The 20,455-nt window shown below is 62.6% G+C and overlaps 1 protein-coding gene across 2 annotated transcripts in view; it reads left to right on the forward strand.

Annotated features, from left to right (window-relative positions):
• The window catches only part of MACROD1 (mono-ADP ribosylhydrolase 1), a 153,775-nt gene that overhangs the window by 100,392 nt on the left and 32,928 nt on the right, over positions 1–20,455 (forward strand). The gene's annotated exons all lie outside the window — the stretch shown is intronic.

Here is a 20,455-nt window from a genome sequence, read left to right on the forward strand (position 1 = left end):
TGGAACGGGCCCCTTGCTCCGTGCCTCAGCCGGTTCGTACCACCCCAGCGCCAGATCATGGAGACCCCGGGATTGGCCTAGCACCCCCACTGTGTTCTCAGTTGTCCCCAGTGGTCAACTGGGGCCCTGGGGCCCCCCTCTGTCCCTCAACCTGTTGGCAGCTTCACCACAACCATCCCGGCCACCGCCACCACATTCAGGACCTCCCCCTGGAACCCCACGAGGGCTGGGCCGGGGCCGGGTGGGGCTGGCGGCCCACCTGGCCCCCGGCTGTCACTCACAGATGGAGACCTGGGCTCCGTCTCCCCGTCCGTCTGTCCACTCTCTCGTGGAGCCTCCTGTTCCTGCAGCTGCTCCCCTTTCCTCACCACCCTCCTCCCTGCAGACAGCTTGGTTGGGCTGTGGGTGTGAATTTCCACTAGGAGGGAGGGGCCGTTCCTTCTGTTGCTGAAGCCTGGGGAGGGAGCAGGAAGCCCTGCAGAGGGAGGGCTGGGGAAGGGCAGTGGGTTTCCCAGGGAGGTGGAGGAGGGGCCTGCAGAACAGGGCTGAGGTCCAGCTCCCTCTGCCCCTTCTGTGAAGCCAAACAGGTGGGGGCACCCAGGGCTGGATGGCCTCCAGGCTGAGAGCAAAGCAGGCTGTGGTCCCAGCTGCCTTGGTTGCATACTGGGGGCTCAGAGTTCACTCCTGAACCCTCTTGCCTCTTCGTCCTCTAATGCCTCCGTCTGGCAACCCTTCCCCACAGGGAGGACAAGCTGTGGTCCTATTTTGTGGATGAGAGGCCCAAGACCCTGGGAGGATTGATAGTGTCTCCTGGGGACCCAGTTGCTCATAGAGCTCCCCAAGTGCCTGGTCCCTGTGGCTGTCGGTGGGACCAGCATGTCCCCACTCTGCTGCATCCAGGCTGCTCCCGGAGTACACAAGCACACCCCAGCAGTCACGAGCCAGGCCTGGTGCTAAGAACCGACCCGGACCAGCGCTCTGTGTACGGAGAGGGAGCTGAAGCAGTGCAGGGGGGCAGGAAACAGACCCACCCTCTAGCCATCCGTCCATGGACATTTACTGCTGGTCTAACATGCCAGGCCCTGGGGACCAGGAGAGAGCTGGGCTCCTGCCTCTGCAGAGCTCGCTGCCTGGCGGGGACAGACAATGGGTAGGAGCCGCGCTATAGATAGAAAATGTCACTTTGTGCCCAGTGCTGGGCAAGGACACGAGCGAGGTGCTCCCCAGCTCCTCCTGGACCCTGTGTGGGGGCCCATGTGTGATGGGGACAGGCAGACCCTGAGCTGCCTGCTCCCACCCCAGCTCAGGCTCCGCCTCCCCTCCCCACCCCCGGGCTGTGCAAAGCTCCTGTCCCCTGTGGTTCCTGCTAATGAAGGGCAACTCCACCCACCCAGAAACCAGGCTGCTTCCAGCTGGTATTTAAAGAGGTGTCTCTGAGTATGATGATGGTGCTTGTTCCCGGTCCTGTCTTCCGCCTACCCTGCAGTACCCCTCTCAAGGTAAACAAGACGATGGAGGACAGAGCTACTTGCTGCCCTGCTGCTCTGGTCCCAGGGGAGCACCTCATCCAGGCCAGGCTCCCTGTGTTGGGCACAGCAGATTCGGGGACAGCTAAGGCCTAAGGCTGCTCTCAGGTCACATCAGTTGGCTGTGAATGAGGCTCAACTTCTGGATCAGGATTAGGGAAGCAGGGAAGGCTTCCTGGAGGAGGCGACATCAGCACAGAAAAGAAAACGCAGGTGGCGGCCAGACTTCAGAGCACTGGGAAATGAGGTGGGAGATTCATCAACGTTTCAAGAAACTGTTTCAGCTGTGAGGGGGAAGAGAGAAAGAGGGCAGCTGCTAGAGGGAAAGAGAAGGTTCAGGGAGGGTTTTTTTTTTAATATTTATTTATTTATTTGGCTGTGTTGGGTCTTAGTTGTGGCACCTGAGATCTCCATTGCGTCACACAGGGTGTTTCATGGGCTCTCTAGTTGTGGCACTTGGGCTCAGCAGCTCAGTGGCATGTGGGATCTTAGTTCCCCTGTATTGCAAGGTGGATTCCAACCACCGGACCACCAGGGAAGTCCCGGGAAGAATGTTTTTAATAGGAGGCACTCAAAGTCCTTAAAAGCTGCCTGGAAAATGCTATCTGAGGAGGGCTGCCCACTCAAGAAAAGAGGAATTTCAAAGGGAAGACCCCTCAAGGTAGGAAGGAAGGGGCTGGCCAGGCAGGGGTGGAGACCAGGAGCAAGAAAGTTTAGAGACTGGGTAGGTAGCAAGAAGAGGGGAATTTCTATCTTCCCTGAGAAGTGACAGACGAGGTCATCTTTCTCCCCAGGAAGGACTTGCCCATTTAAAAGATGAGGAAACTGAGGCCCAGGAAGGTTCCACGGCTTGCCCTTGGCCTGAAGACTCTCTGGGACTCACTGGCTGGCTACCAGCCTGTACCCTGTCAGGCATCTCTGGCCTGAGAGGAGATGAAAGGGGTGAGGGCCCGAGGGCATCCTCCAGGGAGCCTAGCGCCCCCTTTGTTGATATCTGCTGGAAACACCGCCTGGCGTTTGTAGGGCAGCGTGTTTCCCAAAGCACTCAGATCATCAAGCTCACTGCTGAACGCAGTCTCCTGGGGATGCGGCAGCTGCCTTCTTCGCAAACTTGTTAATAACCCCTGCTGTCAGGCAGTGCTTCCTCTGTCTAACCTAAGTCTCTCCTGTTGTGGCTGAGCCAGCGGTCTCTACACGGCTTGGCCGTCCTGGAGTGGCTGCCATCGCCCCGCTCTGGAGGCCCACACTGCCCCGTGCCCTTGGCTGTGGGCACTAAGGGCAGACGTGCATCAAGGCCGCACCCTCTCCACACCCGTGGGTGACCATCTCCCGGGTGCCTGTCTCCCTGGCCTCTTCCCAAAGCTCCTCTCTGAGCTGAGACCTGCCCCCTGCCCCCAGCTACCACCCAGCTCCTCTCTCCTGCCTGGTGGGGGAAGGCCAGGCCATTCACAGGCTGGGGCACCTCCTGCCACCCGGGGCCAGGTCCCCCTTCCTGAACTGGGCTGGAGATAAGAGTCAGGGGCACCACCAGGGTGGAGCACTCGGCACGGTGCCCAGTGGGCAGGAAGCTCCGGGTGAGGACGCCCACCCCAGGTCATTGGCGAAGTGGGCAAGACGGTGTGGAAGGACCCCAGGACGTGGCCTCATATCTCAGCCCTGTTGCTAGCTCCCGGTGACCCTGAGCAGACCCTTCCCCTCTCCATCTCCTTCCCCACCTGCAAGCGAGTGAGAGGCTCTGGAGCCAACGGCTGTAGGGCCAGGCCGGGAGCAGCCAGAGAGGGACTCCAGTTCCCCAGAACCCCCACCCTCAGGCAATCACACCTGCTGGGGACCCCCTGAGCAAACATCCCCCGTGGATCCCCCAGGCAGGATCCCTGCATTCCCCCAACCTGATCCCGCTCTGGGGCCATGTGTGCCTAGGCATCTGGATCCAGAAGCATCCGTGTGGCCTCAGACTGGCCCTGCCTGCCCCGCCCCCATCCAGGCCTGGGTTCCTGACCACACTCCCACAGGGCGCACGGACATCCCTGACCCCGCATCTCAGACCCCCAGGACCGCAGGCCTGGCCTAGCAGCCACCTCCAGATCCCAACCTGCAGGAAGCCGTGGGCTGTGACAGCCCCGTCTGCAGAGCCCAGCCTGGTTAATCTGCTTCATTAAAGACACTAATTAATTGGCTTAATTAAAAGGGTAACCTGGAAGCCCGCAGAACTACCTTCTAACAAGGCACGAAGCTACACAGAGGCAGCCCTAGTGCTGAGGAGGGAAGCCCCCCTCCCCCGGTCCCCCAGCATGCCCATCCTAGGGCCCAGCCCCAGAGGATAGCCCGGAGACTATCCCCAGCCTACCTTGGCCTGGTGACTGCTGTTCAGTGACACCCCCCCACCCTGCACCCCACACAGCCCGCAGTCAGGCCCAGCGTGCCAGGCGGGAGTCAAGAGTCCCACATTCATATGCACCACTTGGCTGCAGTTAAGAGCCCAGAATGTAAGTGGGCTGTAATTAGACGGCACAGGCAGGCTGCAGCCGATAAAGGTCAGCAGGCCGGGAGGGAGGGATGTCCGCGGTAGAGAGGCCGAGCCTGGCCACGCCGTGCCTGTCCCACGGGGAGCTGGGCGGGCTCAAGCCAGGGCTGTTGGCACCGTGGCAGAACGCCACCTGGGCAAGGAGCCTGTGGACCACCAGCTCCCACGATCACGAAGCTTCTGGGGTCAAGACAACTGGGTTTAGGTCCCACCTCTAGAGACTGGGTGACTGTAGCATTCATTCTTTTTTATTTATTCCTCTGTGTTGGGTCTTAGTTGCGGCATGTAGGAGCTTTTTAAAAAATATGAATCCGTTAATTGGCCGCGTCGGGTCTCAGTTACGGCACGCCAGATCTTTGTTGCACCGTACGGGATCTCTCACTGCACCAACCCTCTAGCTGGGCCCAGTCATTGCGGCGCTCAGGCTGAGTTGCTCTGCGGCACGTGGGATTGCGGTTTCCCAACCAGGGATCAAACCCGTGTCCACTGCATAGCAAGCCAGATTCTCAACCACTAAGTCCCCAGGATCTTTTCTCAGTTACAGCATGCGAACTCTTAGTTGCAGCATGTGGGATCTAGCTCCAGGGACTGAACTCGGCTCCCCCTGCATTCCCAGGGAAGTCCCTGAGCCCACATTCTTCATCCGCAGAACACCTGCCAGGGATGCCTGGCAACTTGCCCTCGCAGGAAGGAAGGCCCTCCCCAGCTCGGCAGAGAGTGCTGAGATTGATTAACCACGTCTGCCCAGGGCAGTGGGTAAGGAGAGGAGGCTTGCGCGCCTCTCTGATCCCAACCATCCTGCCAGCCTCCGAAGAGGTTAATCTCTTGTGTCAACATTTCAAACCCTTCCCACAGCCAGAAAACAATTCTCATAACTCCTCGAATATAAGGCACCAATGCCGGAAATGGTTTTTACCAGTCTTCATTTGTGTGAGAGTCAGACACAACTTAGCACGTAAACGACAAAATTCATCTGAGCTTCCCACCTCGCTTTGAGATTTGGAATCGAGCATCCCTGGTTCAGAACTGAGGCTCCGGTGGCCTGTCTGAAGCCATCCCCTGGCCTAGAGTGTACTCTTTCTCACTGGAAGAAGGTGGGGTGGGGCATCGCCAAGGAAGGAATTTGCACTGGTGTGGAGACCCTGCTTTCCTCCCCCAAAGGCTGCCCGAGACGCCAGCCAAGTTCACGGGCAGCCCCCACCTCTTTCTCAAGCAGAAATGGCATAAACACCATAACACGGTGCATGGGGACCATTCACTGCCTTTCTCGAAGCCCCCAAGAGAGGACAGACAGGACTTTGGGATGGGGTGGGGGTGGCCCCCAAGATCCAAAGGACCACAATTAGGCCCCAGATTCCCTGGGGGATGTGAAGGGAGTGAGGTCAGAGGCCATGGGTCCTCTGTCCATCAGTTTAGGATGTGGAAGTGTTCGTGGGGGTGGGAGGGAGCCCCTTGATGGTCCATGGCCCTAGCCCTGCCCATATGATGGACAGGGCCTAAAGGCAGTCTGGCCAGCCCACTGTGCGGGGAGGAAATCACCAACCTTGGCTCCCTGGACCAACCTTGGCACTCAAGGACCCTGAGCTCAGAGAGCAGAGTCATTTAGGCCCAGGTCCGGGTGCACAGGGGTGTCAGCTCACAGCCCTCGCCCACACTGAAACTTCAGGGTGGGGGCCCAAGGCCCCTGGACAGATTTAGTCTCTGTACAAACAGCTGTTAGCCTGCTCAGCCGACAGCTCTGCCGCCGGCCCAGGAGCCAGAAGCGAGGTTCCAGCGAGGGTGCCCCTGCCCAGCAGGGATGAGGCTCGATCAGAGCCAGGCTCCGGGAAGGGCAAGGCTGCTGCTCCGCTCTCCCTACCAACAGTGTTAGGCCAAGCTGCCAGCGTCCCAGCCCCCTCCCCAGCTTGAAGATACCCCCCCATCACCCACGTGGGAGTCCACAGGGCTGCCAATGCTGGTGTCTTCCCAGAGCTGCTTCCCCCGGGGGGGCCCAGCCCCTTCTCTTCCCTGATCAGGAACCCACAAGAGGTGAGCTTCTGTCCACATACTCCCGTCCCGGCATCCCTGGCCCCATGTTACAGATGAGGAAGTTGAAGCCTAGAGAGGAGGCCAGGTGAGTGGCTAGAGGAACTCCAACCTGGGGCTCTGGAGCTGCACCCACAGGCAGGCCTCCATGGGGTATCCTCCCTCCCCAGGCAGGCGCAGTACCTGGGCCCAGACCCCTGGAGTGCATGGTGGGGGACATCGGGCTGTCCCGGGTGAGGCTGAGCGAGGAGGGGACATTCGAGGCCACCCACAGCAGGAAGGCCTGGAGGCTGGACAATACCCAGACTATGGGCGCTGGAGGCCCGGTTCAAAAATCGGACAAAGGAGAGTCAGCCTCGGCCCTCAGGGCCCCCTGGTCCTCCTGTGAGTCAGAACGCTGTCTGAGGCCAGGGACCCTCCTGCACACTGAACCACAGCTCTGCCCTCACTCCTAGCCCAGCAGGTGGCTGCGGTTTGTCCCGAATGATGCAAATCTGTCCTTCCCAGGTGGGAATCCTCAGGTCCGGGGCAGGAGCGGGGCTGGACCACTTAGAACCCAGCATAGTATGGCTGAAGGCCACCTGCTCAGTCTGCCTGCTGGGTGAGCCCATCAATGTTGTGTGGCCTTCACTGCACCCAGCCCTGGGACGGGGGGACTGTCCTCCCCTGGGGACCCCTGAGAACTAAAGCATAGAGGGGGAGTGGGCCCAGATGCATCCACAGCTACACAGTCAGGAAGAAGCGGGGCTGGGACCAGCACATCCCTCCAAGGGCTGCCTGCAACTCTGCCCACAGGACAGCAGCCACCCCCAGGGTGGCAGGCCGGCTACCCCTCCGTGGGCAGGCAGGGAGAGCACTGGACTCAGAGTCACCTTACGGGACTGTGCCCTGGCCCGGCCTCTTGGGAGCTGAGCATCCTCCGGGACCGCCTGTCTCTCTGGGACTGGGGTCCCTCACTTGGGAAATGGAGCCATCGCCCCCACCCACAGGCTGGTGTGAGTCCTAGAGGGAGCCAGCAGGGTTGAGCAGGGAACATGGAGCCCAGCACCTGGCTCCCCTTTGGGGGTCTCCTGCACCTGCCCAGGCGGTGCTGGGGCATCAGGGCCCGAGAGCCTGACTGCCCATCCTTGGGAGTGAGCCCAAGGGAAGAGCAGACGATGGCCCTCACCATTTCACCAGGCCGCTCGTTATGAATATTAATAGCATTAATTATTTCTAATCTGGCATCCAAGCCCAGGCTGGCTATGAGTGATCCCCAGGCCCCCAGGCTCCAGGGGAGGCTCAGCCCCCTCCCCAAGGCTGTGGGATCTGAGTCTGGGGCACATTTCCAGGGGCAGCACTGGGGGCAGTGAGGAGAGGCCCAGCCCAGCCCTAGCGACGAAGGGGCCTACAGACAGGATTCCGCCTGGGGGTCCCCTAGGAAGGCGGCATGCAGGCTCAGCGCCCATTTCACAGATGGGAAGACTAAGTCAGCTCAGGATGAGAAGGCAGCAGATTTGGCCACTGGGGAAGCCCAAATAGATGCTGCCTGTCCCTTACCAGCCAGATACCCACACATCTCCCAGAGCGGGACTCCTGGGCCCTAAAAAGGGGTGATGGGGCCTCCCTCACAAGGGCCTGAAGTGCAGCTTGAGGTCGATGGTTTGGGACTCTGGGGCGGGGCAGCGGCTCTACCTCCGTGCCCCGTCGTGGCCGTTCGGGTTCTCGGTAGAAAGCACTGAAGAACGGGCTCTGGCTCAGGGCCCAGCGCCACCCCAAGAGCTACGTGACAGCAGCGAATGTCTGCCTTCACAGAGCCTCAGTTTCCTCACCTCTAGTATGGGACAAATAACCATCCACAACCTGCATGGCTGCTCTGAGGACTCAAGGAGACAGGACACATACACACGATCCCAGACACAGAACTCTATGAACAGCAGTAGCTGCTGTCATTATTACTGTGATTATTATTTTTTAAATTAACCCACCAGCTTCCATGCCTCTTCCCCAAGCCTGAGTCAGGCCAGGGGCCCGCACCCTCCAAGGCCAGGTCTGGGAAGAGTTCCTGGGTCTGGGCAAGACTGACCATACCCATCCCCGGCCATCCGAGGGTCCAGGGCAGCCCCTCCCCGCGGAGACCCCAGCCTCCTGCAGACAAGAGCCTCTGTCCTGCTGACCCCAGGTCAGGGCAGGGGCAGTGTGTTGGCACAAAGGCTGGGCTCTGTCTGTGCCTGTGGCGGGGGCAGCTGTCCGCGGAGGGCCCTCCCGCCACAATGAGGCCTTTGAGCAGCTACCCGTAGGAGCTGAGCTCTCCTTGAAGGCCCTTGGCTCTCACAAGTCTTGTCTGTCTGTGAGGCCACCGGGCCAGCAGGCAGCTGCCGTGGGGGAGGAGGGCCCATGCCCACCCTGCTGCTGGGCACACCGCCTCCCCGGCCTCCTCTCCCCCGCAGGATGCCTGGCCAAGGCCGGCTGCAGCCTGAAAGCCAGCTTGGGCCTCGGGGGATGGAGGAGAGGGCTTGCCCAACTCCCTGCTTTCAAGTGACACTTCCAGGCTGGGCACACTGAACATGGGGAAAGCCCCATGCCTCCCAACCCAGCTCTCAGGAAGGCACTGCAGGGCCGGGGCTCAGCCTCCAGGCTTCCCTTCCTCTTAGCCTCAGTTTTCCCACATATAGAATGGAACTTCCAAGTGCAGTCCCCACCTCCACCCCCAGAGCATCTATGAGAGTCAAATGAGACCCGCATTTAAGGCTTCACCCAGCGCCCAGCAGGTGCAAGACACAGGGACAGCCCACCTAATCGTGACCAGCACAACTCCCACCTGGGACCCGGCTTCAGCCCCAGCTCAGCCTGGGGACCTTGGCCTGGAGACCGAACCTCCCTAAGTCTCTGGTTTCTCTTTTATAAGATGGGCCAATGCCACCCACTCTCAGGGCTGCTGTGAAGGGAAAGCCATTTATCAACCAGCCTCAGGCTCAGGAAGCCTTGCTTGGATGAATTAATGAATCCCAGATTCCACTCCGGAGTTACGTTACAGGGAGACCTGCCCAGCGCTGGGGGATGGGAGGCAGGAAGGGCTGGTTCCTGCAGGCAGTCAGGGGCGGCTTCCTGCAGGAGGCAGCCAGTCACCCAAAGTAGGGATTGAGGGTGGCCTTCTGGACCCAAGGAATAGCTGAAGTATGAGTTAACATCATCCACAGGCCTCGTGGGGGAGGGTCTGGAGGAGAGGCTGGTAGGCTGGGAAGGTCTGAAATGCCAGGCTTTGGTCAATGTTTCAGGACACAGGGAGCCACGGATGATCTCAAAGCCAGTGAGTGACTGGACTGAGTGAATTCTTAACTGTCTGGAAATGTCTGTGCTACAGGGCAGGGATGGGGGACATTTCCACAGGGCACCCTCTTTGCCGCCGCTGCAGTTTAGAGCGGGCTGATCAGCAGGGTGAGAAGGGGGCTAGGGGCCAAGCAGAGCCGTCTGGAGCCTGACCCTCCATGGGTCCTAGTCCCAAAGCCAGCACTGCCCAGAGCTACCCTGATGCTTCCCTGTGGGCGGCCCTGCACCCAGCACGGGGGATGCAGAGCCTGGGTTCAAAGCCGCTCTGCCCTGACTTGGTACGAACGACACTTCCTCTCTGAGCCTCTGTCTCCATGTCTGTGAGGCGGGAAAGGCTGCCTGAGCCCCACGGTAGCCCTGGGGACCATTAAGTTCAACACTTGAAGGCGTCTGCGGGAGGGGACCCCTGTTTCCTCCTCTGGGGCACCCTCACCTTGGAAGAAGGGAGCCTGGGGACCAAGGGGGACCAGGGTCTCTGTGGGGCCCCTACCAGAGGCAGTAACAGTGCCCAGAGGCCAGTGTTCAGATCCCACCCCTGCCTCCCAGGAGCTCTGTGGTCGCGACCCTCGTGCCTCAGTTTCCTCATGTGTAATAAGACAGTGGACACTACAGTGCAGAGATGCTCTGAGGACCATGTAGGACGTGCCCAGGAAGCTCTGGGCCCGGAGTGAGGGCTCAGTCACTGCTGCTGTTTCCACGTGGTTGGCTCTGAATCCCCTCCCGTCCCCCTAGAGAGGCTGAGGCCGCTTCCTGTTTTGGGGTGTCCAGGGGTGCAGGGACTTGGGGAATCACACAGTTATGGCCACAGGGGTGTGAGGCCCCCCAGTCACCCCTCCCAGCAACTGGCTCCCCCTCCCCACCCGGGAGACCTCCGGAGTCGTCTCTGGACTCTGCGTCCTCAGGACCCAGGCAGGTGGCCGCGGCACCCACCCATGCCAGAATCAGGGTAGAAGGTGCTCAGCCACACCCCAGTCCACACCGAGTCTGGGGCTGAACGACGCTGTCCCAAGTCCCCCTCTGCCTGTCAGGGCCCCGGAGGACACGGCCTGCGCCTCCCCCGGTCCAGGCCACCAGGCCAGCCAGGTCTGGCCACACCTGGTCCAACAGGTCCCGTCCTCGCCGGGGCCAGGCTCCCTCCACCTCCCGAGTAGGGGGAGGGTGGGGCACCCCTCCTCCAGCTGCCCCATGAAAAGGGCCTCGCTGCAGAAAGCCGGCTGAGTAAATAATGACATTTCCTCCTGTCTCCTGCACTCTTCGCCCCTTTCCCTTCCACAAATAAATTATCAACATGCCCAGGTCCCGGTGGAGCGGAGCGTATCGCTGGGAACAATGAAAAAGCTTTTAATAGGATTCCAGGAGCTGCAGCCACACGCTCGGGGCCCTAATGGAGATTGCTCCATGACCGCAGGCCGCCCGTGCCCGCGCCCCCCGAGCCGCCAGCTCCTCCCGGCCCAGCGGGCAGCGAGGCCCCGCGGGCTGCCCACTGACGTCACGGGTAGCGTCTGGCTCCAGAGAAGCCGGAGGAGGGGGCGGCACATGCTGCCACCCCACAGGTCCACTGCCAGCGATCAGACCGACCCCGCGCCCCGAGAGACTGACCCGGCCAGGAGGGCCCCGCCTGACACCCCCACCCCACCCCCGCAGGGCTCCTGGTACCTCCGCCAGCCTCCCCTGGTCCTCACTCCCCAGTAGGGTTAAGGGGCAGGACTGCGCCTCCACACAGTGGGGCCTCAGGGAATGCAGCTGAGTGCAGAGGAGGGGGGCAGCCTAGAGGAGTCTCTGAGCCCAGAGGACACAGCCAAGGAGGGGCCAGGTAGAGAGGAGAGCAGGGAAGATGAACCTCCCTGCCTCGGCTTCCCGTTTGAGGGCATCTGTAAGGACCAAGGGTGCCTCGACGGCTGCCCTTCCTTGGTGTGACCTTGGGTGACTCACTTCAGCTGTGTCTCAGCCCCCCGGGGTGAGATCAGGATAATAATAGCCTGCCTCAGATGCGTGTTGTGGGGACAAACCCAGTTAATACCGCCGGCTGGGTAGCAGGGGCAGTCTGCAGGCTGCTACCTCTAGGACCATGGCCACCGTCTCCTTCCTTATGTGCTGGGGGTAAGAGGCCCTGTCCTGGCTGTGCGATCTTGGTCCGGTCACTTTGTGCCTCGGTTTTGTCTTCGATAAAATGGGTTGTTGTGAAGCCTCAAGGAGTCCTGGCATGGCGCTTTGCAGCATGCGGTGTAGACAGGAAGCACTGAATAAAGGCAGTCATGATGGCCTCGCTGCTGCCCTCCCAGGAGGGATCTAGTCTCCGGTCCCTGTGCCTGGCCTCCACCCAAGGCCTGGCACACAGGAGGTGCCCAGGAAGTAAATAACCAAGGGGAACCCACCTGACCCCATACCAGGGGACTCACCTGGGCAGAAGGTGACATTACAGCCCCACGCTCTGCCTTTTCACAGCTGGGCCCGACCCCTCTCACTCCTACCACCCCCCAACCCTACTGCTTCCCGGACTTGGGGGCTCAGTTCTCCCCAATCCCCCCAGAGGCACCCACATTCCAACCTGCCCCTCATCACAGCTGAGTGGTCTGGGTGCCCTCCTTTCCCCCATCTATCTACCTGCTACCCAACTGGGCTGCAGACGTCAGAGACCAACCTCTGCCCCGTGAGCCTACCAGCCAAGATGGGCAAGAGGCTAGCATGTGTAGCCCCCCAAATTCCAGATCCCCCAGCAGGGCCAGCATCCTGGCCCTGAAGCTGGCAGGACCTGACCTATTGCTGAAGTGCAGTAACTGCTGGTTCCTACAGAGCCCGTTTTGGACGCTGTCACCCTGTATCTTCACGCTGACCCGGGGAAGTGTGCTCTGTTGGCCCATTTCACAGGTGTGGAGACTGAGGCGTGGAGAAGGAGCGTGAGGTGTCCAGGGGCCCCCAGCCGATAAGTAACAGGACTGGAACCCAGGTCCACCAGCCTCCAGAGCCAGGGGCACTTTCACTCTATGGTCCAGCTGCCTCCCGGTGGATCCCAACTTCCACCTGGCCGTGGACAAGGCATTTCTCCACTCCGTGCCTCGGCCTCCCTACTCACAGAGGGAAGAAAATGAGCCAGGCAGAGTGGGGGCATGGCACCCACAGTCCCCTCAATAGCCAAATCTAGAGGTGTCTCAGGGCTCAGAGTCCCAGCGCCATGATGCTCTTGGGTCCTTTGGGACCTAGTGGTCCAACCCCTTGGTCAACAGTAGTGGGGAAACTGAGGCATACAGAGAGGCCGAGGCTCTGGCTGGGGGATAGGGAGTAGGGGAATGTGTGTGGTCTGCCTCCCTGAGACAGGTGGGCAGTCTCTAGCGGGTACAGTCTCCATAAGGAGGGGAACGGCTTCCGAGACCCCTGCCACCCTCTCTCTGCTAGGAACCGTCTCTCTGTTCACTGGCCAGTCCTGCCCAGTGGGCCAGCCCTTCCCCTGATGCTGGTCCCAAGCAGAGGCCCCGCCGAGTGCCATGCCATCCTGTCTGCTGGGCTCCCTCCTGGGGTCAGAGGTCAGGCTGCAAGGCTGGCAGCCTCTAGGTCTCCTCAGCTGGGGCAGGGCTTGAGGAGGGGCTGTCACCCCAGCTTCTCACTCCTTTGCACCCACCCCCTCCCCAGAGAGCTGCTGCTGTTGTTCAGTCGCTCAGTCATGTCCCACTCTTTGCAACCCCGTGGACTGCAACACCCCAGGCTTCCCTGTCCTTCACCAACTCCTGGAGTTTACTCAAACTCATGTCCTTTGAGTCAGTGATGCCATCCAACCATCTCATCCTCTGTCGTTCCCTTCTCTTCCTGCTCTCAATCTTTCCCAGCATCAGGGTCTTTCCCAGAGTCAGCTCTTTGCATCATGTGGCCAAAGTATTCGAACTTCAGCTTCAACATCAGTCCTTCCAATGAGTGTTTAGGGTTGATTTCCTTTAGGATCAACTGGTTTAATCTCCTTGCAGTCCAAGGGACTCTCAAGTCTTCTCCATTGCGACAGTTCGAAAGCATCAATTCTTCGGCACTCAACCTTCTTTACGGTTGAATTCTCACATCCATACATGATTACTGGGGCCCAGGGAAAGCACAGGCCGCCCTGTCTACATGGGCAAGAGGAACAGGGGCTGCACAGGAAGAGGCCCTGGGCGGGGTGGGTGGCAGCCACTCAAGGCTTTTCTTAGCAGGGGGGTCTTGGGTGGGGTGGGGGCGGCTGTGGGGTTCATTCAGAGATCCCGGCTCAGCCCAGCTCAGGCCACAGGTTAAGAGGGACGGGTGTGAGCCTCGTGTGCAGGAGTGTGAGTGTGTGTGGGTGTGTGCGAGGTATGATGCACCGTGCACACCTGTCTCCCGTCCTGGCCTGACTCTGCCACGACTGGGACTCATCAGTGGTGGGGTCCGGGCCTGGCCTGCCCTGGGCAGCCCCACGGCACCTAAGACCCCTACTCAGGGCAGGGGCAGCCCAGCCCAGTCTAGGAGCCCAGTGGGCCTCCCAGGAGCCAGATTCCCTGAGCCAGAACTAGTCCCCTCCGGTCTGACCACAGCAGAGCATGTTTTAAATCCAGCTCATCCAGGAAAGCCAGGGGGCAGCTCCCTCGAGGGCCTGCAGGAACATCCTTGACCCAGGACCCAGCGGGGTAAGCCCCTTGAGGGGCAGCTCAGTCCCAGGAGTCCCAGCTGGCAGGTTGGATGGACCTTCGCTGCCACTACACCAGCTCCCAAGGCATTTCAGCCACAGCTTCATTTTTCACTCAACCATTCATCCACCTGCACCACACTGCACACCTACTGTGTGCCGGGCCCCCCTGCCAGGACTGGGGACGCCCCAGTGAGCAAGACAGACAGACACAACCCCCACCCTTAGCCATCCCTGCCACATAGGGCCTCCGATCCCGATCCCTGGTCCGCAGCCCCACCACCACCCAGGAGCAGCCCAGTCGGGCAACCCCTGCCAGAGCGGCCTGTGCGCGCCGCGCCCCCAGGGTCCCTGAAAACTCAGCTCTTCTCCCTGCTCCACCAGGCAGCCCTTGGCAGCGCGCCCCCAGGAGAAGCCCATCCTGGCGCCAGCGCCCAGCAGCGTTTGTCAGGACTTGTTCCCGCAGCCCTTCCCAGGCAGGCGTCGCTGGAGGTGGAGGCTGGAGGGGTGACGGCCGTGGAGAGCAATTTGCTTCTGTAGATAAATGCCGACGCCGCGTCCTCTCCGCCGAACTCAGTCCCCCTTTCCTCGCTCGCGCGCTCTCTCCCTTTATTTTTTTTTTTACAATTTGCTAAATCTGTTGTAATCTGGTGCCAACGATTAATTCAGGCAGAGGGAGGGAACGGGAGCAAAATGAGCTGCTTCTCAAGAGCCGTGCAGACAGGAGCAGCCAGGACCAGCACCTCCGTCACCCCACTTTTAATCCCAGTTTTAATCAAGTACAAAGTCGTCCCCCAAAGGCTCAGCCGCTGCCTCCCTGCTAGCACAGAGCCCGCACACCTGGGCCCGTCCGCCCTCCGGAAGCCTGGGAGGCAGTGTCCCCTAGTGGTTAGCTGAGCCCCATACAGCTGGGGCCTGAAGCCTCCAGGAAGCTCCGCCTACACTCCCTTCTTCCCCAGCCCCATTTGAGGGATGTTCCGAGCCAGGGGAGGGACGCCCTTCATCACTAGCAGTCCTCACTCTATGCCAGAGTCCCCTGCCCCCATCAGAAACAAGCCCAGAGACTCTCCCTCCTGGCCCATCAGAGACTGCCCCCACAGGTGGACACACAGCTCTCTTGGGAACAGGGGACCACCCTGCGCCCAGGAAGCCCACCCTTCCAGGAGCCCCCCGCCCAGGAGGACTAGGCAGCCAGTCGTTGTCGAGGCCGGCCCGGGAGTCCTGAGAGATGGAGATGGACCGGTCAGCAGGACCCAGGGAGACAGGACACAGGCTCCCAACAGACTCGCCTGCAGAGGCCACCCCCCCTCCCGAGGCTCCCTGCACCTGCACACACGGCCCCTTCTGCAGGTTCTGTCCTCTGGGCCCCTTCCTCCTGCCCCTTCTCCTCACCAACTCCTGTTCCACCCTCACCCCCTTGGCTGAAGCATCTGCCCCCCTCATCCCGGGCCCCAGCAGGCTCCCTGGTCACCCCCACCTCACAGGGCTGCCTTCAGCGCCCAAGGCTCCGATCGCAGCATCCGATCGCAGTCTGACCCCCGTTCCCGGCTGTAGCTCCCTAAGGGCAAGACTTGCAGCTGCTCTGGTTTCCCTCTCCCCAAGCCTTCCCCACCCCCCAGAGCCCAGCCCCGCGCCTGGCCGCAGCTGGTGCTCAGCACTGGATGAATGAACGGATGAATGGGCAGGAACGGAGGGAAGGAGGGACGGAGAGGGACGGAGAGCCAGGGGTGCCATGTGAGCCAGTCCCCCGCCACCCCCACAGCAGTGTCTGTGCCCACCCCCCGGTCCCCGCCACCCTCACATCCCCACCTTCACCGGGTGGGAGGCCACACGTGCAAGGCCACTGTGGGAGACTCAAACCCCAGGGCTCCACTGGACTAAGCAAACAACTTCCACAAGGCGAGGCAAGGCCCCTAAAGGCTGACATCATCCGCAGAGCCGCTGACCCCAGGGAGCGGCTGGGCTCTGGGGGCCGTGGGCGGGCGACGGTAAACAGACATCCACCCGCCGCTCAGGCAAACAGGCCTGCACAAACACGGCCCTCTCTGCGGAGCGCTCTCTGCTCTGGCTGATGTTGGGGGATGCTGGGACGACTGGGGTTGCATGACATGGCAGGAGCACCCTGGGGTCACATGGTCCGCTCACCTGTCTTTTCCTCTGGCTGTCTACCCCCGCTCTCCTGGCCTTCTCCGGGTGACTGCCTAGGGGCAGAAGACAGAATACAGCCTCCTCATGCCTGGTACAAGCCAGAGCAGGCCTGAACTTTGTCTCGGGGAGAACAACCCAGGTGCTGGGGAGGGGAACCCCCAAACCCACACATCAAAGGCAGCAAGCAGGCCTGAGGCCCACACCAGCCCCACCCTTCCAGAGCCCTTGAGGCCCCTCTGGGTGGTGAGCACCGTGGGGCAACGCTCCACTGCAGGCATTTGGGACCTCAGCCACGCCCACACATACCCACACCCTTCCTGGTCCGAACCCTTACAGCCCATATGCCCCATCCCACGAGGGCTCAGAGACAAAAACCCCTCAGCCTCACCCCTTAGCTCCTGGATGCTCCCACTGACACTGGCGCTGCCAGCCCCCAGCCCACTGAGATGAGATCCCACCCAGAATGGACTTTGCTGGCTGGGGTGGGGGGACCCGGGGCAGTTCTTTCTGCTCCTCCAAGGCCTGAAGAAGCTGAAAGCCCTCAGCCCAGTGTGAGCCAGGGGAGGGGACCCCAGGGCGCACCACCCCGCTAGGCGTAAACTCTGCCAGACGCTTCAGATGCACCGTCTCATGAGGGGTCCCCCACAGTGGGTGCTGTCCTTGTCCCACTTTACACATGAGGATATTGAGGCCCGAGGAGATGCAGTCACTTGCCTGAGGTCAGCAGGCCAGGCGGAGAACCCTCCCCAGGAACCACAACCCTCCCCGAGGACCCTGGGGGCAGAAGAGTGGGCCCCACCGAACCCCCGCAACAGCCCCGGACAGGCCCCACCTCTGAGATGAGGCCGTTTCCCAGCCCTGACTCCAGGGCAACCTGGCTGGCTGGGGAGCTGGCGGCCAGCAGGTCCCCAGTTGCCAGAGGACACGTCGCAGGGCCATCCGCCTCTTGGTGCAGAGCCTTCACCCACTCCCCAGCTCTCCTGAGCCGCCTGCCCCCTCCCAGCACTGCCTCCCTGCCCGCTGCCTCTGTCCCACCAGACTGGGCAGAGGGGGCTGTGCCCAGCCAGCCTCAGGGGCCTCATCCCCCGCTCCGTCCCCGACACTAGGGCAGCCACTTCTTGACACCTGCCACTGCGCTCAGCCTCGGCGGGCAGTCAGCCGGTTCTGGGCCTGCCTGTCTGTCCCCTGACACCTGCTGTGTGAGGTCCCCCTGGAACGCCCATCCATCTCTCAGCTGACATGGAAGCGGGTACACACAAGCCCTGCCATCCCACACTAAGGGTGCCCACCCATTCTCCCAGGGTTGGGGGCCGCTGTATCCCCCTGTGCAGGAAAGGAAACGGGTCGCCAGAGGGGCAGGCCCAGGGCCACCCCGTGGATGACACGGACTCAGCCACCAGCCCTCAGTCTGCACAGAGCAGAGTCTTGCAGGCTGGTGCCCTGCACGCACCTGGCAGCAGGTGATGCAATGGGGTGGCAGCTCCCACCGCCTCCTTAGAGCCCAGCTGAGGGGACCTCCCAGGGGCTGAAGAGGAGGAGGTGCCGGGCGGGGGTGGGGGACACACCAGGAAGGGCGCGGACATTGAGGGCCAGCGGCAGGCTGTCTACCAACAGCCCCCGGCCTTTAGGGAACCTGACCTCCTCGGCCCTCCAAGGCCTCTGCAGGTGCCTGGAGCCCTTGGGGACCCCTTCAACCCCGGAGCAAGACATCTGTCCACCTTGCCCCACGGTGTAATGCATCCTGTCCCCGCTCCCCCAAGCTCAGCCTCGGGGGTGAGGTTCAGAGAAGCAGGGACTTTCAGCCAGTAAGTGGAAGAGCGAAGGCCCGCAGGCCGGGGTTTAGAGGAACTCCTGCAGGCTCCAGCTGCCCCGGGGCATGCCTGCCTTAAACTCATGGCCGGGGAGACTTTCTACAGAAGTGTCCAGCCCCGGCTGTCTGTGAGATCACGGGGCCAGGGGCACATACACGCCGCCCTACCTCCCCCCGGCCCCACACAGACAGTCACTCTGTCTCCCCTCCTCTCTCCTGCTCTCAGCCCGCGGCTGACCCCTCAGCCAGGATGTGACAGCCTCCTTCTGCCCCTCACCCCTACCAGGGCCTCCTCTCTGCCTGCTTAGCTGGGTGGGACCCAATCCCCTGCACGGGCCCTGGCTGGCAGTTCAGACCGTTTCCATTTAAACCTCCAAGGAAGCCCTGCACAGTCGCCCACGGAGTCAGCTCCAGCTGACAGGTGATGTTTGCGCCTCTCCTCCTAGGGCTGGCAGGAAGACATGCCGTTGGCTTTCACTCCAGAAATCAGAGCCCGGAGCCCCTGAGCGTGGCCACCTTGCCCATGGCTGCTGAGCAGAGAGGGACATGCCCCAGCCCACCTTCCTGTGCCAGTGGCATCCTGCATTCTACGGGCTCCATGCGCCCACACGAGCAGCCTGCTCCCCAGCTCCTAAGCTCACCTGGGGAAGGAAATCAGAAAGACTGGTCCCTGCGGTCCCTGAGGATGCAGGGGCCAGGGTGGGGCAGGGTAGGACCCAGCTGCCCCCCACCTCTGCCCCCAGCCCAGGCTTCATTTATTCGCATCAGCACTCTGGCTTGAGCCACAGGGGCCTCGCACAGCCCAGCTGGGCTGTGTTTGAAGCCACACACGCCCCAGAGAGCGTCAGAGCCCCCCGGGGCGCCAGGAAGCCTGGGGCAGCTCCCTGATGTCAACCGCTCCACAACTTTCTCCTCCTCGGGGAGCTCTGATCAGCCAGGGCTCCCTGTAGCTGGGCAACAACACTCCCCAACCTTCCGGCCCTGAGCCTCCAGTCCCCGGGAGGAGGGGCGGGCCCCCGGCCTCTGGCTTGGGGGTGGGGGGCACTGGCCACCCCCGGCCTCCAGCCCGGAGGTCCCATCCTACCAGCCGCCAGGTGCACTGCCCTGGTCCCCTGCCCCGAGCAAGGCTGACAGTCCACCGCGCGCTCGGGGAGGGAAGTTAGAGGCTGCTTAAGCCCCCCTTGAAGTCGTTTTAAAAATAAAACCTCGCTCCAGCCGTGACTCACAGGCTGGTGGGGACGGGAGCGAGGCGCCGGGCCGGCAGGCCGCCTCTCTTCGCGCGCCCGAAGCCCTTGGCTCGGAGAGCCGGCACCGTCCGACTCCGCTCGGCGACCCTCGCGGGCAGGGCCGTCTCCCTGTGGGCGCAGCGAGGGCTCGGGTCGGGGCGCCCGCCGAGCCCCCGCCCTTTCCAGCCTCTGCTGGAGAGTGGAGCCTCCGGCCGCGCACCCCGCGCCTCCCCGCGGCGGAGCCAGCGCCATGGGTCCTCAGCTGTCGACTCGGGGCGGGGGGGACCCCCTCCCCAAATCCCAAAGGCTGCACGGTCCCCGCGGCAGCCGGGCAAAGCCGGGCAGCGGGGTCCTGCAGCGCCGCCCTGCACTCGCCCTCCCCGCCCCGCTGGCCCCGGCGCCCCGTCCCGCACGCGCGGACCCCGGCCCCCGCCCCGGACATCCATCCTTACCTGCGCAGCGGCCGGGGAGGCGGGTCTCCTCGGGAAACTTTGCGGCGACGGCTGGAGCCTCAGGGGTTATTCCAAGGAGCGGGCGGAAACTGGAGCCGGAGGGCGCCCAGGGGCGCCCGCGAAAGGAGCCCCCGGCGCGCGGCGGGGCGCGGTGGCGGGCCCAGGGCGGGGGGCGCGCGGCGGCGCATCTGCCCGGCTCCGGCGCCCGGCGGAGCCGCGGGGGGCGTGCGCGCGGCGGGGTGGGGGTGCGCCCGGCGGCCGCGGTGGTGCGCTCGGCCCGGCGAGGGCTGGCGGCGGTGCTCGCGCGAGCGGCGGCGGCGGCGGCGAGCAGGGCGCGGGGAGCCAGGCTGTGCGGCGGCGGCGGCGGCGGCGGGGGCCGTGCGTGCAGGCGCGGAGCGGAGCGGGGCGGGAGGGGAGGGCGGGAGGCGGCGGCGGGGGCGGGGGCCCGCGCTGCGCACTGGCCGGCGGGACCCGGCGCGGGAGGCTGCGCCGCCGCGCGGGGACTCGGGCCCAACCCGGGAGACTCGGCCTCCGCGGCCCCCTCCTCGTGCCCGCGGCTAAAAGGGACGGGGCGGTTGGGGTGCCGGTCCCCAGTGGAGGGGGAGGCTGAGGAGGGAGGCTCCCAGAGCCAGCCTCCCGCGCGGGGGCCGGGGGGCGGGGAGAGAGAATCGGGTTCTCGCTCACGTGCGCCTCCCCTTCCACCCCTCCTCCCATTCCACTCATTCATTCATCCTTCCAACCAACCGTCCATTCATTCATTCACAAGCAGCCACCCATCATCTGTGCGAGCCAGGGTAACCCCTTCCTCCCT

The sequence above is a fragment of the Moschus berezovskii genome, chromosome 25 (genome assembly GCF_049115385.1).
Source record: "Moschus berezovskii isolate FMDL1 chromosome 25, NW_MosBer_1.0, whole genome shotgun sequence".
Classification (NCBI taxonomy): Eukaryota; Metazoa; Chordata; class Mammalia; order Artiodactyla; family Moschidae; genus Moschus; species Moschus berezovskii.